The sequence below is a fragment of the Vulpes vulpes genome, chromosome 2 (assembly GCF_048418805.1).
Source record: "Vulpes vulpes isolate BD-2025 chromosome 2, VulVul3, whole genome shotgun sequence".
Classification (NCBI taxonomy): domain Eukaryota; kingdom Metazoa; phylum Chordata; class Mammalia; order Carnivora; family Canidae; genus Vulpes; species Vulpes vulpes.
This window is the reverse complement of record NC_132781.1, coordinates 46,431,315-46,452,634: the sequence shown is the minus strand read 5'-3', so window position 1 is coordinate 46,452,634 and position 21,320 is coordinate 46,431,315. Positions and strand designations below refer to the sequence as shown.

General features: G+C 39.2%; 1 protein-coding gene across 4 annotated transcripts in view; it reads right to left on the bottom strand.

Moving 5' to 3' along the window:
* Window positions 1-20,227, bottom strand: part of PAFAH1B1 (platelet activating factor acetylhydrolase 1b regulatory subunit 1) — an 84,417-nt gene extending 64,190 nt beyond the window's left edge. Inside the window, exon 1 of one of the 4 annotated variants that reach the window (XM_026016311.2) lies at window positions 19,384-20,227. The gene's annotated coding sequence lies outside the window, so the exon portion shown is untranslated. Of the gene's footprint in view, window positions 1-18,556 lie in introns of all 4 variants that reach the window. The other 3 variants (XM_072741463.1, XM_072741445.1, XM_072741452.1) reach the window with 3 other exon arrangements.
* Window positions 20,228-21,320: the final 1,093 nt, after the last annotated feature.

Here is a 21,320-nt window from a genome sequence, read left to right as displayed (position 1 = left end):
ATTGTCAGGCAGATTAAATGAGTTGGTTACATATAAAGTACTTACAATAGTGCCTAGCATACCGTAAATGCATCTTTACCTTAATTTCTATCACACTGCAATGTTTTGTCTAAATCTGATTGTTAGAAAAAGGGAAAATCCTTCATTGTTGAGGTAGAAAAGTATTCAATAATGATTCACTAGTGGGACGCCTGGGTGGCTCAGGGGTTGAGTGTCTGCCTTCGGCTCAGGGCTCAGAGCATGATCCCAGGGTCCCAGGGTCTAGTCCTGCATCTGGCTCCCTGCTGAGAGCCTGCTTCTCCTCTGCCTGTGTCTCTGCCTCTGTGTTTCTCATGAATAAATAAATAAAACCTAAAACAAAAATCACAGTAATTAATACACAATTGATATTTAGTAAATGTTTCTAAATGACTTCTACAGGCATCATTTTCAAACTGAGATAAAAATCTACTATGTTCTCAGAACTAAATATGCACTATTACTTTACTCTCATGTTTCTTTTTTAAAATTCCAAACATTTCCAATTCTGAAATGTAGGCAAAAATCAAAGTCCAGCTCCCTGGGCTGGTTTCTTTTTTAAAAGATTTTACTTATTTATTGAGAGAGACAGAAAGAGAGGCAGAGACACAGGCACAGGGAGAAGCAGGCTCTCCGCAGGGAGCCTGATGTGGGACTGAATCTCAGGACCCTGGGATCACGAACTGGGCCAAAGGCAGATGCTCAATCACTGAGCCACCCAGGTGCCCCCTGGTTTTGATACAATTTCTTTTTTAAAGGTTCAACACTGATTATACTAAAACTTTAAAAACTGAAGACCTTTTTACATTCTAACATGCGTATTACTTTTCCAGTTTCTGCTTATAAATGTTACATTTTTAGGTGACAAACATAGCTACAAGAGTCCTGTAAGCTTGATTTTTTAAGTTAAAACTAAGTCGCACACAAAAATCCACTGCTGTAACACAAGAAAAAAGTTTCCTAATACTTTCCAATCATATAAATAACAGAAAATACTCTGTCCAATGAACCTTTTTCAGCACAAGGTTTGATGAATACTAATGTAGACACCCCAAATGAATTGCTACAATGCAGAAATCACAACAATTCTTAAGGGAGCAATGTTCTAAAATGGGTATTTCATGGTGATTATTTTGGAGATAATACATAGGAAATATCAAAGCAAGGGAGAGATAAAAATAGAAGATGACAGAGGTCTCGACTGGGATAGAGCAATGTGAAGGATTTGAAAAAAAAGAGCTTTTATTGTCAGACTTCATATAAGCAAAAGTGGAACTTTTGGGGGGGACAAATCCACTACTTGCTCTTGACGATGACCTTCTCTAGTCATAAAGGCAGATCCCCTGTTTACATCTAAAAACAAATGCCCAGGTATTATGATAAAACAACTGGGAAACCTACAGTGTCTCTCAAATGAACTGATTTCTAGAGTGTTTGCCTCCATTGAAACAAACAACTGAGAACTATATTTTCGATGTCAATTCGTTTACCAAAGAACTACCAGGTACCCAGTATTCAATCCCAACAATACAGATGTGTGTCCTATGTAGCTCAGCACGTAGGAAAGCTACCTGTGACATAAAAAGCAATGTGGGGCAGCCCAGGGAGCCCGCCACCTTCAGCCTAGAGCATGATCCTGGAGACCCACGTCGGACTCCCTGCATGGAGACTGCTTCTCCCTCTGCCTGTGTCTCTGCCTCTCTCTCTCTCTCTATCTCATGAATAAGTAAAATATTTTTTAAAAATTTTTTAAATAAATAAAAATAAAAAGCAATGTGAAGAAATTGTCCCTATCCATAAGAAACTTCTATGCGTTAAATGTAATTGCAAGATGTGAGGTATACATGTCCTTTCATTCGTTCATTCATTACGCTCTATGCTAGGAGGTTTTAAGATTAAAGATGAATAAAATGCAATCCATCTCAAAATAAATGTACAATCTAGTTAAAAGTAAGGTGGGAAAGGAGACAGGAAAGGTGATAACGAGAATATAACATGAGCTGAAAACTAAGTCAACTTTATAAACTAAAAAGACTAAAAAAACCGGAAGTGATTAGAAAAATTTTGAGGCAGGTTTGGAAGAAGGAAAAATAATATGTTGAATAAAACAGGACAAAATATCCAAATGCAAAATCATTTTAAGCAGTTGGAAAATATAGTATTGCTAAAAAGTCAAGGCTACAGACGGCAAACAGAAATACAAAAGGCAGTCATTAGAAAATAGGTTTTGACTCTGAATTCAAAAGATTCAGTAGTGGAGAGACCTGGGTGGCTCAGTGATTGAATGTCTGCTTTTAGCTCAGGTTACGATCCCGGGGTCCTGGGATCAAATTCCCCATCAGGCTCCCTGCAGGAAGCCTGCTTCTTCCTCTGCCTATGTTTCTGCCTCTCACAGTGTCTCTTATGAATAATCAAATAAAATCTTAAAAAAAAAAAAAAAGATTCAGTAGTGAAGGTAATAAGACCTAGAACTGTAGTTCTAGTACAGCTGAAGAAAAAAATCTTATTTTTTAAGAAGCAGAGCCATATATTAGTATGTTTTTTGAAGGCAGAGACCATATCTATTACAGACATAAATAAAAAACCAATACTTCTTTACATTTAATCTATGCTAAAAACTGTTAGGAGTCCTGATCCATAGGAATGGTGTTCTGCTGAGGCAAGTTCTAGCCGCATACTGGCCCCTTTTTTCTTTTAAGTCTATTTCTTTAAAAAAAAAAAAAAAAAAAAAGGGCAGCCCCGGTGGCGCAGCGGTTTAGCGCCGCCTGCAGCCCAGGGTGTGATCCTGGAGACCCGGGATTGAGTCCCACGTGGGGCTTCCTGCATGGAGCCTGCTTCTCCCTCTGCCTGTGTCTCTGCCTCTCTCTCTCTCTCTCTGCATTTCTATGAATAAATAGATAAAATCTTTTTAAAAAAAAGATTTTATTTATTTATTCATGAGAGATAGAGAGAGAGAGGCAGAAACACAGGCAGAGGGAGAAGCAGGTCCTCGAGGAGAACCTGATGTGTGACTGGATCCCAGGGCCCCAAGTTCACGTCCTGAGCCAAAGGCAGATGCTCAACCACTGAGCAACCCAGGCATCCCTTTTAAGTCTATTTCTTTATGATTTTACCATTTGGAAATTTTTCCACTCTGGAAAAATACTGCTCTGTGTATGTTCCAACAAGACAGTTGTGTAGCAAATTTAATTTTTTTTCTAAGAGGAATCTTAAGCTACAAGCACTGGCATAAATTCTATCTAGGTAAAACTAGGTTTTCACAAAAATATTTAAATCCTACATATAAATGGTCTGTTTTTAATGTACAGAACATCTGCACTTTAGGTACCTGCCGAAGAGTTCAATCTCAATATATATCAAAAGCTGGGTTGAGAGAAACTATATCCACTGATAAGACAACAAAGGACAATCTACATACTTTTTCACACTGCCTCTCCCATGATGTGGTCGACCTTTCCACATTAAGTGTTAATTAAATACCAGGCATCCATCTACCTTAGAGATATTGATGAGATTAAAGAAAATAGCACATAATCCCCATTAAGAAGACCCTTATGAAAAATTCTGATACTGGTTAGTTATCTTTCTGAATTAACTACTTTACTTTTATTGTGGGAACACTGTGAAAATAACAGGTTTTTTCATTGTGTTAGCTCATAGAAAGCTAAGAGTTAAAATTGTGCTCTGCCTGTAACAAGAACATTGTGATAGACCTTTTTGGCCTAGATTCTGATTACATGTTATCCTTACCCTTTGTTCTTGTTTCTTCTCTTTTCACTTTTAATCTATGGTATTTTGTAGTGTGTGCATCTTTATAAACTGCCTTAAGTAAAGGGTTACAAATCAAATACAAAGACTAATAAAGGGAGGTCAAGGGGCACCTGGATGGCTCAGTGGCTGAGTGTCTGCCTTTGGTTCAGGTTGTGATCCAGGGGCCCTGGGATGGAGTCCCGGCATCAGGCAGGAGTCACTCACTGCCTCTCCCTCTCCTCCCAGTTTGTGCTCTCTCTGGCTATCTCTGTCTCTCTCAGATAAATAGATAAAATCTTTAAAATAAGAAAACAGTGCGGAAAGGTAGGACAGTTGAGATTAAGCCAGTTTTCAATGCCTCTGCTTAAAACCTTTCTAGAACAAGGGTATGTAAGACAGCTAAAAGAAAAAAAAAGTGACTATCTTGCATCACACAGAACTTCATTAACTACAAACTATCTTAATATCTTTTTGATCTTCAACTATATTATGCAGCAGTCCTCAGCTACTTACACAAAAATTTAGAGATCACAAACACATGTCTACAGAGAACAATGCAAGTAATATAAATTAGCAAAGTCGGCAAGGTTGTAATCTTTCCATATAAGACTCATTTTGTTTGCATATTAATCGTATTACAATATTCTTCACTTTCAGAGAAATATACTGTTCTACTTTTGTTGACTACTGCAGTGGTCCAACTATATTTTTGTCCACTTTCTATAGAAACATCAACAAAGAAGTGTTTCTTCACTATAACAAATAGTGCAAGGGCAATAATAAACAGTAATGAAGTGGTAGGAACTTATTTCTTTGGTGAGCTTATGCCCATCTACAGAAGGGCAGCTGCAACTCAGCTTGGGCTAACTGCTGCCATGGGAAAATGTGGACCTACGGTTGCAAGAGTTCCTAATTTTTCAGGATAATCCAAAAAATGGAGACTTTATGCAAAATAGCTCATTTTTAAATGGTAATTCAAAAGAATTATTTTTTATTTTTTATTTTTATTTTTTTTATGATAGTCACACAGAGAGAGAGAGAGGCAGAGACATAGGCAGAGGGAGAAGCAGGCTCCATGTACTGGGAGCCCGATGTGGGATTTGATCCCAGGTCTCCAGGATCGCGCCCTGGGCCAAAGGCAGGCGCCAAACCACTGCGCCACCCAGGGATCCCCAAAAGAATTGTTTTAATGATGCAAAGAGAAATGCATTTATAGATTTGGTTTCACCTAAAGGCTGCCTAACTGTAAACTAGCTCAGTACTGAATTAATATGGGTTTCTGAACAGTTGAAAAGACTAAAGAAAAACAGGAATTAAGAATTTATAGTCTAAAAAAAAAAAAAAAAGAATTTATAGTCTAAAAACAAAGTCAAAACCAAAACAACCCCAAAATCAATGCCAACAAAACAGTCCGTTCTATTATTCAAAGCATAAAAATTACTAATAACAAATATTTAATTAACCTTAGGATAAATTCTGGAATGCAAAAACAAATAAAAGACAATTTTATGTCGTCTACACACAACTTCATGTTTAGTGAAGTACTGTGTTATGAAAACTTAGAAACAACCTAAATGTCTATTTTTGTGGTATAAAAAAAAATCACAGTATAATCATATGTAATAAACTATACAACAAAATACACTAGATCAACATATATTAGTAATACACATTTTGTTAGGTTAAAAAAACACTTTTTACACTGTAATATTCATATAAGTTTTAAGTTGTTTGTTTGTTTTAAATATTCCATTAATCTATTTGAAAGAGAGCAAGCAAAAAAAAAAAAAAAGAAAAGAAAGAGAGCAAGCACACAAATGAGATGGAGGGGCAGAGGGTGAGGGACAAGCAGACTCCCCACTAAACTTGGAGCCTGACTCGGGGGCTCAGTCCCAGGACACCAAGATCATGACCTCAGCTGAAGTCAGATGAGCCACTCAGGCATCCTCAAAACATTATTTTTTTGGTCTTGTTTTTATTCATTTTTTTTAATTTAATTTTTTAAATTTATTTATGATAGTCACACAGAGAGAGAGAGAGAGAGGCAGAGACACAGGGCAGAGGGAGAAGCAGGCTCCATGCACTGGGAGCCTGACGTGGGATTCGATCCCGGGTCTCCAGGATCACGCCCTGAGCCAAAGGCAGGCGCTAAACCACTGCGCCACCCAGGGATCCCATGGTCTTGTTTTTAAAAAAGATTTTATTTACTTATTTGAGAGAGAGCATGGGGGTGGGGGAAGGGTAGAGACCAAGAGAAAGGGATGGGGAGAGGGATGAAACAGGTTCCCCGCTAAGCAGGGAGCCTGATGAGGGGCTGGATCCCAGAATCAGGACCTGGGCCAAAGGCAGATGCAGGCAGATGCTTAACAGACAGCTACTCAGGCATCGCCCTTTTAAGCATTATTATACATAGCTTATGGATACATATATGTACAGTTTAAGGTTATATAAAAACAGAACAAAAGGATATATACAAACTTTAAGAGGAACTTTGCCACTGGGAAGAGTGAGGGAGGGTAAAGGGATTAGAAAGAGGTATAAAAGGACATCAACTATAGTAATGCTTTATTTCTTCAACTAAATCAAGTACAACAAAATGTTAACATGTCAATTTTGAGAGTTTATGTGGATTTTTTATATTAGTGCAAGTACTTTCCCTGCATGTTTGATATATTCCATAATTAAAATAAATTAATTAAATTATAAATATGCAAAATAAAAACAAAAAACACATCTGGGTATGGGTCCCATCATAGGGACTCTGACAAGTTGATTATGTAAATGATATAAAAGCACTGAAGGACTAAATCCTACACTTTTGAGGTCCTACTGTGTACAATCTTGGAGTCAAATAGTGAAGGTTCAAATATCAACCTGGTCACTTACAAATTATGTGACCTAGGGCAAATTTTCAAATTTCCTAAGCCTACTTGCCCATTTATAAAAGGAGCTTTACTACCCACCTCAAACAGCTGTGGTGAAAGAATGAGATAATCAGTGTTAAGAGCTTGTCTACCATCTTAATTCCCTCAACAGAGCTCAGGAATAATGAAGACAGAGACAGTAATTTCACTTTGAAATGGCAATATGGCACAGTATTGCACTTTTACATACATAAGCAAAGTAAAAGAGACATTGTTCTCCTAGTGTCGAAGGACAAGAAAAATCAGTGAAACGTGTACTGTCCTATTACCATTATCAACTCATCATCTTCATCATCACCATAATAACAATGATCAACATTTACTGAATGTATAGTGAGTGCTAGATACTGTTTTAGGCTCCTTCGATACATGACATAACGTGATGTAAGCTAAAACAAGAGCAAAAGTAATAGATACCATAGGATTATGAACTGAGAGGAAAAGAAAATTTCTTTCAGGTGAAAAAAAAAAGGGAAAGATGCCTGGAAAGGGAAAATCTGGGATGCAAATTCAGAAGACTGACAGGTCAGCGTATACAAAGAGAAAGGGAATGGTAGAGTGAAAACACCTTAAGGAATAGTAAGTATTTTCATAAAACTGAATTACAGGATACATGGTAGGCAGTAAGAAAAAGGATGAAAAGATGTGCCAGGACACGAAAAGTCCTTGAATGCCTAATTAGGATTCAGCTGGTATCTATTAAATAGCATGTTTTCAGCAACATGCCCTTTGCATTTTCATGTATGGCTCACTAAAGACAGTAAAAAGCTAATTCTTTGCAAAGTGACTTCAGAACTGTGGTTCAGGAAAATTAATCTAGCTGCTTCATGTAACATCCCACATAATTCCTCCTCTTATTCTCTCATGTGGCTAACAACACCCAGTTTCTCAATTTTACTGGGACACCCAAGCTACAAATCTGAGATGTCTTCTAATACTTCTCTCTCTCCATCACACTACTTATTCACAATTCTACCTTCCCTCATCAGTAACCTTCATCGTCACGATCTTATTTCAAGCACTAATCATTCTTTCCTGAAAATGCCTCCTAAGTGACCTTCAAACTCCAATTTATATCCCTCACTACCACCCACATTAACTAAAATACACATTTGATCATAATGCTCATCTTTGCTTGGAAATGTATGTTGACTTCCAAATCACCTATCATATATATAGAATATAATTTACAAAGTCTATCCATCAGCCTCATATTCATACATACCCTACAAATCCCCTCTTCCAAACTACTTTCCAGTATACACGTAATAGTTTTTCACGCTTTTGCACCTGTGTATGTTGCTGTTCCCTCTACCTAAAATAACCTTCCATGTTCACTCCAGTTATTCATTCAACATATCATCTTTCTCAACTATCTTTAGTGGGGGAGATTTGATAGGCCCTGCAATAGTCTAAGTGACAGATATCATATACAATGTACACCACTATAACCCAGGATCCAGATTTTAAATACTACATGGGGGGCGGGGGTACTACATAAGGATACTGAATTTCCTACCCATTTGATTATTTCACAAGAATCAACAGAAAATTCAAAAATTTTAATTTCAATCAAGTTTTACCCCTTTTATAAAGCCACCTGAATGGTTAAAAAAAAAAAAAAAAGCCATTCTTAAAATCTGACAAATCCTTACACTTGAAACTAATATAACACTGTAGGTTAACTATCCTGATATTAATAAAAATAACAAAATAGCCCCCCAATCTAACAAATCTAGAAATAGGGAAGTAAGCATGGAGCTAAGATTTACCCAAGAAATTAATAAGTTATTAAATATTCTGGCTATCAAGGTTTATTACTGTATTTTCATAAACAATGAAAAAAATGGATATAACAGAATTAACAAATTTTAATGTTATGAATAATTGAATAGTCACTTCAAACTTTTTAAATATTACACCATGGTGCTATTATCTTTAAATCATAAACCTCATCATAAAGATATAACATAAAAAACACATAATAAAATTATTATTCAAGCTTTGTCTTTTTGGAATTGACCTAAAAAGAATTTTCTGCCTAACAATATATAACACTTACTTTATGTTAATCATTGCTTTATGTGTTTTACAAGTGTTCATTTACCCCTCACAACTGCTTATGAGAATGTAAATAACCAGCCTTTATATAGTTGCACAAGTGTATACGCACGCACACACACACGTGTAAAATACAGATAACATAAGTATATCAGCAGCAGAGTGGGAAGCTGAACCCAGCATCTGGGCTCCACAGATGGTGCTCTTAATCAATGAACTATGCTACTTCCCTGCCCATATTTCAAGTCTCATTTCTAGTCAAGTCCCACTTTGCTCACATGCCAGTAACACTGAGCATCATATAATGTAAGTCTTCCCTCTCCCCCATTTTGTGATCTTTAGGATTTTACTTCTGCTGTCCCCAGTCTGGAGCACCTTCTCATACCTCAGCATGATTCCTACAACAGAGTGTACTGACTACATCCCAATGACAGAAATCAGTTAATGCCTTATAAGATTAACGAGCAAAAAAAAAAAAAAACAAAATTTTTTCTATTATTAATTATACCGGTAGACATATGAAACACAAAACACCAAATGTTTTAGGACTCAAGTCTTCAGTACACCTAATGGTTATCCAGTTAAAATACACACGAACAACAATAACCAAAAAACTTCCCCAACCTTGGTCCTCCTTCAACTCTTAAGTCTATGATGGAGCCTGGAAATTTACATTTTTAACAATAAAAATCTACATGTGATGAAGATGGTCCATTAACACTCAGCTTTACAGGCCAGATCAACGTCTCTATACTAATTCACCACCCCAGCAACACTCAAACTTGGAACTTTTCTCACCAAACAAGATACACTCATAAGACTGGGAACAAATCACTTTCTCTGCCTGGAAACCCAAACAACGTAACAAGATTTCTTCAAAAATGTTCAACAGCTTTGTGAAGACTTCCTTGAAAACTCCAGGCCCTCATCACAGCAAGTACATTTGATTATAGCACTATTATGCTACCTTTGCATATTAAGTATGTGTTTAGGTACTTTATGATCTTCAAGGGCAGGGACAATCACGTTTGTATCCTCAGTACTTGGGATTCAATATAGCTAAATAAATGTTTGCTGGACAAAAAAAAAATTGATGAAAATTAATTTTTTTAAAGAATTATTTATTTTTAGAGAGCAAGAGTGAGGTTGCACGCGTGTGCATGAGAGGGAGAGGGAGAATCCCAAGCAGACCCCCACCGGAGCTTGGAGTCACAGATAGGACTGCATCCCTTGACCCAAGCTAAAATCAAGAGTTAGATGCTTAACCGACTGAGCCACCCAGACATCCCTAAAAAAATCTGATGAAAATTTAGAAGAGAAAGATATGTAATGGTGTGAATATTTTTTAAATTTTTTATTTATTTTTAATTTTTTTAAGCAGGCTTCACAACCAGTGCAGAGCCCAATGCAGGGCTTGAACTCACAACCCTGAGATCAAGAGTTGGAGGGTCAACTGACGGAACTACCCAGGTGGCCCAGGATTTTTTTTTTTTTTTTAAGAGAAACCCAATGCAAATCTCTATACAAGTGTTACAATGGAAGGGCAAAAACAAAAAACAAAAAACAAACAAACAAAAAAAACTGTAGCAATTGTAATTCTCAAAAATAATCCTATTCTCAAATTATAATTCTCTTTAGTGTAAAATAAATATCTTTCAGAACATGGATCTACCAGTTCTGTTTTGAAAATAAGAGTCTAATTTAAAAAAAAAAAAAGAGTCTAATTAGAATGTTTTGTTTTCTGCTGTACTATTTAAAAATTATCTGGTATAGGGGATCCCTGGGTAGCGCAGCGGTTTGGCGCCTGCCTTTGGCCCAGGGCGCGATCCTGGAGACCCGGGATCGAATCCCACGTCGGGCTCCTGGTGCATGGAGCCTGCTTCTCCCTCTGCCTGTGTCTCTGCCTCTCTCTCTCTCTCTGTGACTATCATAAATAAATAAAAAAAATTAAAAAAAAATTATCTGGTATATTCAAATAGTAGCAAAGAATCAATGACTAAGATACTCTATTTGCTTTGCTTCTCAGATCACACCAGTCTCCCTCTAAACAAGCCCTAAAATGGGGAAATGGGGAGCTCTTCTCTGAAATCTCAACTTTACTCTCAGAATAATTTCTGGAGGGATATATAATTCACTTAAAAATGCTTTTTTCCAAAGCTTTCTTTGATCTTTAGCTTCCAAGCTATAGTTACAATACTTTTCAGGAAGCCAGGCAAAATTTAGGGTTACTTGAATTAATATTTAATATTTAAAATTCTAGGGACGCCTGGGTGGCTCAGCAGTTAAGCATCTGCCTTTGGCTCAGGGCATGATCCCAGAGTCTCAGGATCAAGTCCCACATCAGGCTTCCTGCATGGAGCCTGCTTCTCCCTCTGCCTACATCCCTGCCTCTCTCTCTCTGTCTCATGAACAGATAATCTTTTTTTTTTTAATTTTTATTTATTTATGATAGTCACAGAGAAAGAGAGAGGCAGAGACATAGGCAGAGGGAGAAGCAGGCTCCATGCACCGGGAGCCCGACGTGGGATTCGATCCCGGGTCTCCAGGATCGCGCCCTGGGCCAAAGGCAGGCGCTAAACCGCTGCGCCACCCAGGGATCCCCATGAACAGATAATCTAAAAAAAAAATAAAATTCTAAGCAAAAATTTTCTGATAGTCAAAAATATAAACTATTTTACTAAATGGGGAGAGGAGATGAATCTGTTTTACAAAAGAATTTCATTGAACATATGTAAACACTGCCCCCCCAACATGGAACTTGACTACCTTCCAAAGAATAAAGTAGGAGAAAGAAAAAAAACAATAATTTAGGGTAGAGAAAACTGGCACATAGTACACTAACTAAATGTGAAGAATTAACACTACCCGCGATGTTTGTGCATATCATGTAGCCCTAGACATAATACGATGAGAAGTGCACTTCACCTTTTTCCTCCAAAAAACCCGGTCTGATGAAAAATACAACACAAACTCAGTTTGGGAGAGGTTTTACTGGAAACCTGACGAGTACTATACTTACAAGTAAGTCTCAAACTAATGAAAAACCAGGAACCACTGAGATACTGTCACAGACCAGAAGAGAGTAAAGAGACATAACCAAATGCAATGTGGTGCCCTAGGTTGGATCCAGAACAGAAGGAGGACATTAATGGAAAAACCAGGTTAAGTCTGGAGTTTTGCTAATAGTAAATACTAAGATTGACAAATGTACCCCAAGATGTAAGATGATAACAATGGAGAAAACTGGGTTCAGGGTATATGAACTCTCTATCTTTACAGCTTGTCTGTAAATCTAAAATTATTCCAAAATAAAAACTTTATTAATAATATTTAAAAGTACAAACAAAAATGTTCTGTTAAAGATGTAAACTATACTTCTCAGTTTAAGTAAAATGCTTTGCAACTTACTTTTACGTTAAAAAAATAAATTATTCCATTTTGCATGGATTTATACGGATCACTCTGCCTATTACAGAACTCTGAGGGGCGCCTGGGTGGCTCAGTCAGTTAAAGGTCAGACCCTTGATTTTGGTCATGATCTCAAGGTAGTGAAATCAAATCCACACTGGGTTCCAAACACAGTGTGGAGTCAGTTTCATATTCTCTCTCTCCCTCCTCCTCTGAGCACGCGCACACACGCTCTCTAAATAAATAAATACATAAATAAAATTAAAAAAAAAAAAAGACTTTGAAGCCATTACTGGCTTCAGATACACATAATGGATACCAAAGAGAAAAAAAAATCCCTAATCCTAACTCTTAAGAAATACACTTTTAAGAGGTGCCTGTTGGGCTCAGTTGGTTAAGTGCCTGACTCTTGATTTCTGTTCAGGTCAGGATCTCTGGATTCGTGAGATAGGGCATCACTGGAATCACACTCTGGAATCACACTCTGGAATCCTTAGTCAGCTTAGGATTCTCTATTCTTCTCCCTAGCCCTCCACCCCTCTCCCCAATCACAAGTGCCCCCCCAAACAAAATAAATTTTTTAGAAAAGAAATATACTTAAAATTATAAAAACTGCCATAATTAAAGGGTACCTGGATGGCTCAGATGGTTAAGCCTCTGACTTCGGCTCAGGTCATGATCTCAGAGTCCTGGGATCAACCCTGGGCTTCGGGCTCCGCACTTACTTGGTGGGAAGTCTGCTTTTCCCTCTGCCCCTCCCCCTATTCATGTGCGCCCTCTCTCTCTCTCAAATAAATAAAATCTTTTTTAAAAAAAGCAACTACTATGTTAACATTAATGACTACTTATTTGAACTATTTAAATTCTTTATTTAAAAAAAGTAACAATAAAAAATCATTTATTGAAGGATTTAGAAACCATTCAACAGTAGCCACTATTCTGTGAGTTAGACACTGTCAACATTATCCATTTATATAGATAAGGAAACTGAAGGTTTTTATTTTTTTTTAAACTGAAGCTTCTGCTTAAATAGCTGACAAATTGTGGAGTTAACTACTAGAATGTTCATATATGGTTTTAGTCAACAGCTTAATTTATTTTCTGTGATAATGCTGAATGCATAAATTTCCCCAACCTTAAAAATTAAAATTTACCGGGATCCCTGGGTGGCGCAGCGGTTTAGCGCCTGCCTTTGGCCCAGGGCGCGATCCTGGAGACCCGGGATCGAATCCCACGTCGGGCTCCCGGTGCATGGAGCCTGCTTCTCCCTCTGCCTGTGTCTCTGCCTCTCTCTCTCTCTCTGTGTGACTATCATAAATAAATAAAATTAAAAAAAAAAAAAAAAACTTTATAAAAAAAAAAAAAATTAAAATTTACCAAAAAAAACCCCAAATAATCAATAAAACTGACTCATCTTCACCTTCCCTTCTTTTGCAATCAGCATATTTTTTCTTAAAGTTATTTTTTCATTTAAATAATCTCTACACCCAATGTGAGGCTCAAACTCATGACCCTGAGATCAAGAGTCACACGCTCTTCTGACTGAGCCAGCCAGTCAGTATATTTTTGATAAAATAAAAACAAACACGGAAAGATGAGTAAAATGTGCCTTATCTATACAGAGCACTTATGTTACAAAACATAGCTTTCTATCTTTGCCATAAACTAAAAGCTGGACTAATCAATATGCAAAATCTTAATAAACACAAAATTTAAAAATTAAAGTCCTGGGCAGCCCCGGTGGCGCAGCTGTTTTAGCGCCACCTGCAGCCCAGGACATGATCCTGGAGACCAGGGATCGAGTCTCACGTCAGGCTCCATGCAGGGAGCTTCTCCCTCTGCCTGTGTCTCTGCCTCTCTCTCTATGTGTCTCTATGAATAAATAAAATAAAAAATCTTTAAAAAAAATTTTTTTTTTTTTTTATGATAGTCACAGAGATAGAGAGAGAGAGGCAGAGACACAGGCAGAGGAAGAAGCAGGCTTCATGCCGGGAGCCCGACGTGGGATTCGATCCCGGGTCTCCAGGATTGCGCCCTGGGCCAAAGGCAGGCGCCAAACCGCTGCGCCACCCAGGGATCCCTAAAAAAAAAATTTTAAGTCCTTGAAAACTTCCCAGATTCTTAATTTCACTGTTATCAAAAGAGTCTCTCAGAAAATGTTAACAGCCTTAGTTAACTGTCAATAGTTCTGGTCAACACATAGGAGCTCAAAGAACAGATGATCAAAATGCAAAAAAAACAAATAATTATAAAATGCACACATAAAATGCATCCAGGTGGGTTAATCCACTTCTTACAGATGGCAATTTTGTGGCCCTGATACAAGTATTCAGGAGTGTGACCCTGTTCCCTAGAACACAAAATCCCTATAAAGGAAGTATAAACACTTCTCCCTCCTTCACCTCAATTCCTGAAAGATCACTAGAAGTCAGCTATTACAAAGAACTATATAGCATAGCACATTTTCTTTCACATAACCCTGCATTCAATCTATTGCAACAAGTATTTACTTATGTATTAATACTATTTGTGTATATTTACTTATATATGACTTAAATATTTAATATTAATTTATTAACACTTATTAATACTACCTGCATGTATACAACAAGTATTTATTTACTCATTACTACTACTGTAAAGCAGAATTGGGCACTTTCTCGGAGTCCCTACTCAAATGCCTAAGCCGTTATACAAGCAAAATAGTTAACAATACAAGACTGTATGTTAAATGCCAATTTAAATGATGCAGGCAATAAATGCCATGGATTTTCACCATTTTAGAAAAGAAAAATTCACAAACTCAAGAATAGTCATCAAAAGGGTCCATTTTGTTGAAAGACTAAGGAATCATACAAGGCAATACCCAAGTGGTTCAATGCCTTACTTACTTCATTCTAGCTGCTAACCCAACATGTGACCTTAGGGAAAGACATTCTCCAAATTTTAGTTCTCTCACCCGCAAAAATGCCAATCTGCCTCAAAAGTAGCAGAACAAATGAAAATGAGTACCATGTTCAATACACTTACAAGTTCCAGGGACATGTATATGACAATGTTAAATAACAATGACTTTAGAGGATATTATTCCAGAAGTATCCTTAATAAATGCACAGAACAATCCTACCTAGGGATGTTTCAACCAAAAGCCATCATCTTTTAAGAAAAAACAATAAATCAAAATAATAAGCACTTATGATGCCTGTATCCATTGAGTATAAAGCATTCCACAAATATCAATTAAATCTAACTGCCATTGCAAGGTTAAAAAATACACACATAGCTTACATACATAAACCAAGGTTCTATTTAAGTACCTGAAAGTGTCATGCCAAACTAGCAACAAAGCTAAAACAAAAAGCTTTAGCTGCAATTCATTATTAGTCTCATACTATAGCATCTTTTTTCATGAAGTACGGATTTCTCAAATCACTTGGCCTTCAGCAAATAATTCACTCGGCAGCTAAACATCTTCAGGAGAATAGGTTTTCCTTTATCTTTTTTTTTTTTCTTTATCTTTTCAGAACTCACTGCATACCATCAGTTTTATTTTAAGTAGAGCAACATTTTAAGTAAAAAAAATTACAGTCCTATTGTAGAAGACTTAAGAAAACTGGCAAAGAATTTCCACTTTACATTTAACTATTTCTCTCCAACATCCATGAAAACAAGTTACCTGTCAGTAAAATATTTTCAAAACAGACACTTAGAAGCAAATTAAAAAAAAAAAAAATCTCTTTTAGGACCACAGCAGACATGGCCCGCTCAATTTAAAACCAACTGAACCTTAAAGTCCCTTTGGCAAAAGAGTACATGACTCACTACTGTAGAACTCAATGGAAAAAAAATGAAAATTCATTCTGATTGCCCTAAGATTTTGCTTTGAGTTTGTTTTTTTAAAGATACCTCCACACTAACATTGTCAACATAGTTTCTATGGCTTATTTATTAAGATGACAAGTTATGAATAAGATGAGCCACATGTAAACAAAAAGGTCCTATTTTTTCTTGAGCACCTAAAATATGAGCCGCCAGGGGTACGCGCAATTTATGTTGGTATAAATTTTATTTAATACATAGAAGGGAAATATTTACATTGGAAAATAAAATAGAGACAATGAAACATGGATGTTCTAGCTAGAAAAGTTATGATACTGATTTTTTCCCTTCCAGAAACATCTCCAAATTTCTAATATAGTAAAGTTATTTTAACTGGAAAAATAGATACCAAATAATTCTACTACAAAATTAAATCTATCCTAATCTCATTAAAAGTTTTAAAAATACAGGATTATGAAGAATTTTTTATAAACTGATCTCTAAATTAAGCAAAAGATACTGTCACGTGTATCAGAAACATCCACAGATATATATTTGGAACTAAAGCTCTCTTAAGTCAAATTATTTTAGGCTCCTGATGAATGAATAATCCACCAAAAAATCACCACTCTTAGTGCACTTTTATACCTTAAAATACTAGGATGGGAATACATCACATAATATACTGAATTACCATTCCTAACCTTATTCATGCTTTACCATATGAACCCTTCTACCTTCTAACATTAAATACAGCAAAAGTGTGAAAACATAGCATATGTTGATAAATAGTCTTAGGTCTCATCAAAATCACATTTACCGCATGAATCTGACATTCTTTTGAAGATGTCTATTCACATGAATACCTGATGCAAGACACTAAAGTGACCTACCCTCTCTTACTATAGTACCTTACAAAAGGTCCCTTTCAAGGGACAACACAAGAAGAAAGCCTTTATAAATAGCCTTTAACACAAATTATCTTTTTATACTCTTCTTTGATGTTATTTTAAAAAAATCAGATTCAATGTTTCAATGCAAACTAAAGAAAAAGAAAACATCTATAATATTCTTATTTAGGTTTTTGCCATATTTTCTATTTCTTCCAAATATTTCTGGCATTCATTAACTTACACTTACTTGACTAAAACAATAAAAGAAATTAACACTGGTTGTATATATGTGTGTGTGTATATGTACATATATAAATACAGAAAGACAATAAGTGTCTGCTCTAGAGCAGGGACACTGCTTTTTACCCCCAATCATTCAATACCCACCTTGCAAAAATGGTGGAAACTAAAAACATCAGCTTTTAAGATTTACTACAGAGAAATGCCTTTGTTGTAGCACCAATTAGTATCAAATAACGTACAAAACATAAGCAAAAGAAAAATGCTACAAAAGGGCAATCTAGCATTTCACAGCTCCTGCTCTCTTACTCCACCCAGTCTCCTCAGCTCAATGGCTGTTCACAGCATCCACAAATATTAGCCCATTTTTAAAAGGGGAGGAGGTGGGTACCAAAATAGGGTTATCTCTATCAAAATCTATATATATATATAGAAGTATTTCGAGAAAAATTGGGCTCCTTTCTCTATTTATTAAAAAATAACAGCTTCAAATTTGTTTTAAGAGATCCTCCCCTTCTGAACAATCCAAACAATGATCATTTATAATAGAACATGAAAGCATAAATCACCCTAAACACAGATTACACTTCTGCTTTAATAAAAACTGCAATTTGCAATTGCCAGTTATTTTGTAAAGCTGTGTCTTGAAAGATACCCATGAGATATTAAAAGCTGCCCTTAGACCCAAATCAGAATTCTTTTAAGTAAAAGCTTTTTATATATTCAACATTATATCATTGCCGACATACCCAGGCAGGAAATTTTCCTGATTAAGAGACTGAACCCTGCAGCAATCAAGCACTACTGCAGAGGGGGAAAAAAAAAAAAAAAAAGAAAGAAAGAAAGAAAAAAAAAAAACAGAAACAAAAAAAAAATTTTTAAGCAAATACTACTGTGGCAAAAGAGGTATGACATTACTGGTATGAAAGGCCCAAGCTGTCTCCTCCGCCCTAGACTCCAAATGAAATTCACACAAAACAATCACCTCCCAACATAAATAGAATTATCAAAAATGGCATGAATTTTTTGTTTAGCCTTTAAAACGTTACGAATCTCGAGGATTATATGTTAGAGGTCAGGATAACAGTAATATCTTTATTCTCTCCCGATTGCCTCTTAAGGAAAGGGGGGGGGGACCTTGGCATGACATCGCCCATTGAGAATGAAACCACAAATCTGGTTCTTCTATTCAAAAGCACAAATTCTTAACCAAAGGATTGATGTAATTTGAACTCAAACCCCAACCCCAGAAGAAAATTTCCTGCCTTCCTCCCAGGGAGTTTCTTGCTAAGTCACTGAAGAAAGGCAGAAAAACAAATAAAGCCAAGGGACCTTGCTCTCTCTTATCTAAAATATTGAAAACCTACTCCTCTACTCTTACGTTGAGAGAGAGAGAGAGTTAAAATTTCCCCACCACCTCAAAGACATTTTCTATTTTCTCACCTGGGAAACTAAAGAAGGCACTGCGTTTCCTAAAGGAGTGGGGAGATTAGATGAAGGGGAATGGCTCAGGGCCTCGAAGCTGTGTTACAACGTCAAAAGGCAACTCCCGTCTCAGGAGCCAGTGGTAGAAAAGAAAAACCTGCCTGATTCGGTGGGTGGATGCTGCGGATGGCTCAGGGGGTCGGGCCGCTCCTCTCTGGCGGGTGCAGAGGCTGGACCACCGCGCCGAGGGAGCAGGGAAGGGCTGGGCCGTCCGCCTCAGGTCAACCCCATCCTAAGGACAGGTGGGGGACGGAACGCCCGAAGGCCTTTGGGCGCCGAGGCCGCGCGGGGCCGAGCCCGGTCCCCGAGCCGCCAACCACGGGTGGGGTGGGGACTGCGGAGCTCGCCGGCCGCGGCCAGGGAGAGAAGGGCCAAACCCTTTCCCCAAGATCAGAGAGCGACCTGCTCTCTCCACGCCCTTCCTACCCAAGAATACTTTTCTTGCTAAGTCACTGGAGGAGGAGGGCGATCTCTTCCCGGGAAGGGCCGCGGGTGGAGTCGCGGCGGCTCCGGCACCCCCCGAACGCGGGCCGGGGAGGAGGAGAGCGAGGGCAGCGCCCTCCCTGGCCTGTCCCCCCTCCTCCCGTGTCTCTCACTCAACGGCCGTCGCGGCCGCCATTTTGAGAGCGAGAAGAGAAGAAGAAGGAGGAGGCGGCGGCAGGGGGAGGGGAGAATGAGAGGGAGGGGACCCGCGCAGCAACCTCGTCAGGCCGCCCGGCCCGGCCCGCAGCCGCCAGAGCGCAGTGGAGGAGACAGCGGGGAGGGCGCAGACCCTCGCTGCTTACCGGAGCGCTGCACCGCCGCCTCCGCAGGGCCTCTTCCGTCCTTCACTCCCATCCACCGGCGGGGGAGGGGGAGAGGGAGAGGGAAGGGAGGAAGGAGGGAGGGAGGGAAGGAGGGAGGGGGAGGATGGCGCGCTGGGCCCGGTCCCGGGGAGGGGGAGGGGAGGGAAGCGGGCGGGCTCCTCAGCCGTTCCGGGGCTCGAGCCCAAGCCTGGCGCTCGCGGTTTCTCTCGCTCGCGCCCGAGCGCTCCTCCTCCTCTTTCTCGCTCCTTGGGCCCCGGGATCGCTGCTCGTTCGCTCGCTCACTCGCTATCTCAGCCGCCGGACTCCGCCGCCGCCCCGCCGCTCCAGCTCCGTCTGTCACAGGAGCTGCCCCAACGCCCTGACGTCACCGCGCCGCCGCCGCCGCCGCCGCCCCAGACCCGCCGGGATGAGAGAGGGGAGGGGGGCCGGGAGTGGAGAGGGCTGAGGCGCATGCGCCGGCCTGGGCCCGGCCCTGAGCCGCGCTCCCTTCCGCCTAGCGGGCTGGCGGGCGATGCGGCTTGGCGGTACCGAGTGGCGGGCGAACGAGTTTGCGCAGGAGGTGCTGCTTCTCGCGTTCTGCTTGCCTCTGTAACCTTGGGTTCCCTTTTCCTAGACCCTCGTCTGATTGTTCAGGCACCTCGTGAACGCCGGCTGTTCACCTCCCCTCCGTGCGCTTGCCTAGAAACCTCGCTCTCCGGGCTTCACCCGGCCAACAGCGGGGACCCGTTGGTACCCGTTTAGTCCGGGCCCCGATGGGCTTCAGAAGTAAGTGGAGCCCAGGCTAAGCTGTGGCCTCTCCTACCTCTGGCCTTCGGGTTTACTTCCCAGCCAGGCTGGGTTGGAGAGATGGGCTATTGAGGTTTAAAAGGCTGATGGAATGCCTAATTATCTCATTTTTTATTATAGATTTTTAATTGGGAGGATGCACTTTTAGATGTGATTCAGCTATTCTTTTCCTTAGTCACACACGTTTGAGATACTTTCCAAGTTTGGAAACTGACACCCAAAGAAAGACCTGGAACTTTATCCTAAGAGGGTGCTCACTCCTGCGTGCGTGCGTGTGTGTGCGTGCGTGCTTGCTAAATTATGAGTTTATATACTGATGATAAGATTTGCAGTCTATGTATTTGACTTCACAAGGAGATATTTGATTTAAAATAGGCCAGATTTATATTGCTCTGTACGGTAACTAAAATTTAAAATAGGCCAGATTTGGAGTTCTGAATCTTTCAAAATGGAATATTCTCTTAATAAGAGGTATCTAGTGTGATTATATAATTATTAATTTATATTGTCCAAGGAGGGACCCCTGGGTGGCTCAGCGGTTGAGCCCCTGCCTTCCGCCCAGGGCGTGATCCTGGAGACCCAGGATCCAGTCCCACGTCGGGCTCCCTGCGTGGAGCCTGCTTCTCTCTCTGCCTGTGTCTCTGCCTCTCTCTCTCTCTCTCTCTGTCTCTCATGAATAAATAAATAAAAATCATATATATATAACATATATATGTGTGTGTGTGTGTATATATATATATATATATATTTACTTATTTATTTATTTATTTATTCCAAAGAAACTCTTTTCCTAACACAGGTTTAGGCTTACGTTCACTGATTTTATTAGTTCCCCTTATGGAAGTAAATGCATACACTGTCTTTGAGAAGCTGCTGGGTTAGTGAAAGAGGTAACTGGGATATGAGTCCTTGATCAGTCATTTACCAGAAGTGTGACCTTGGCTAAAATTACTCTCTGGGGGACTCCTGAGTGGCTCATGGGACACGGGTGGCTCAGCAGTTGAGCCTCTGCCTTCAGCCCAGGGTGTGATCCTGGAATACCAGGATCGAGTCCCACATTGGGCTTCTTGCAGGGAGCCTGCTTCTCCCTCTGCCTGTATCTCTGCCTCTGTGTGTGTGTGTGTGTGTGT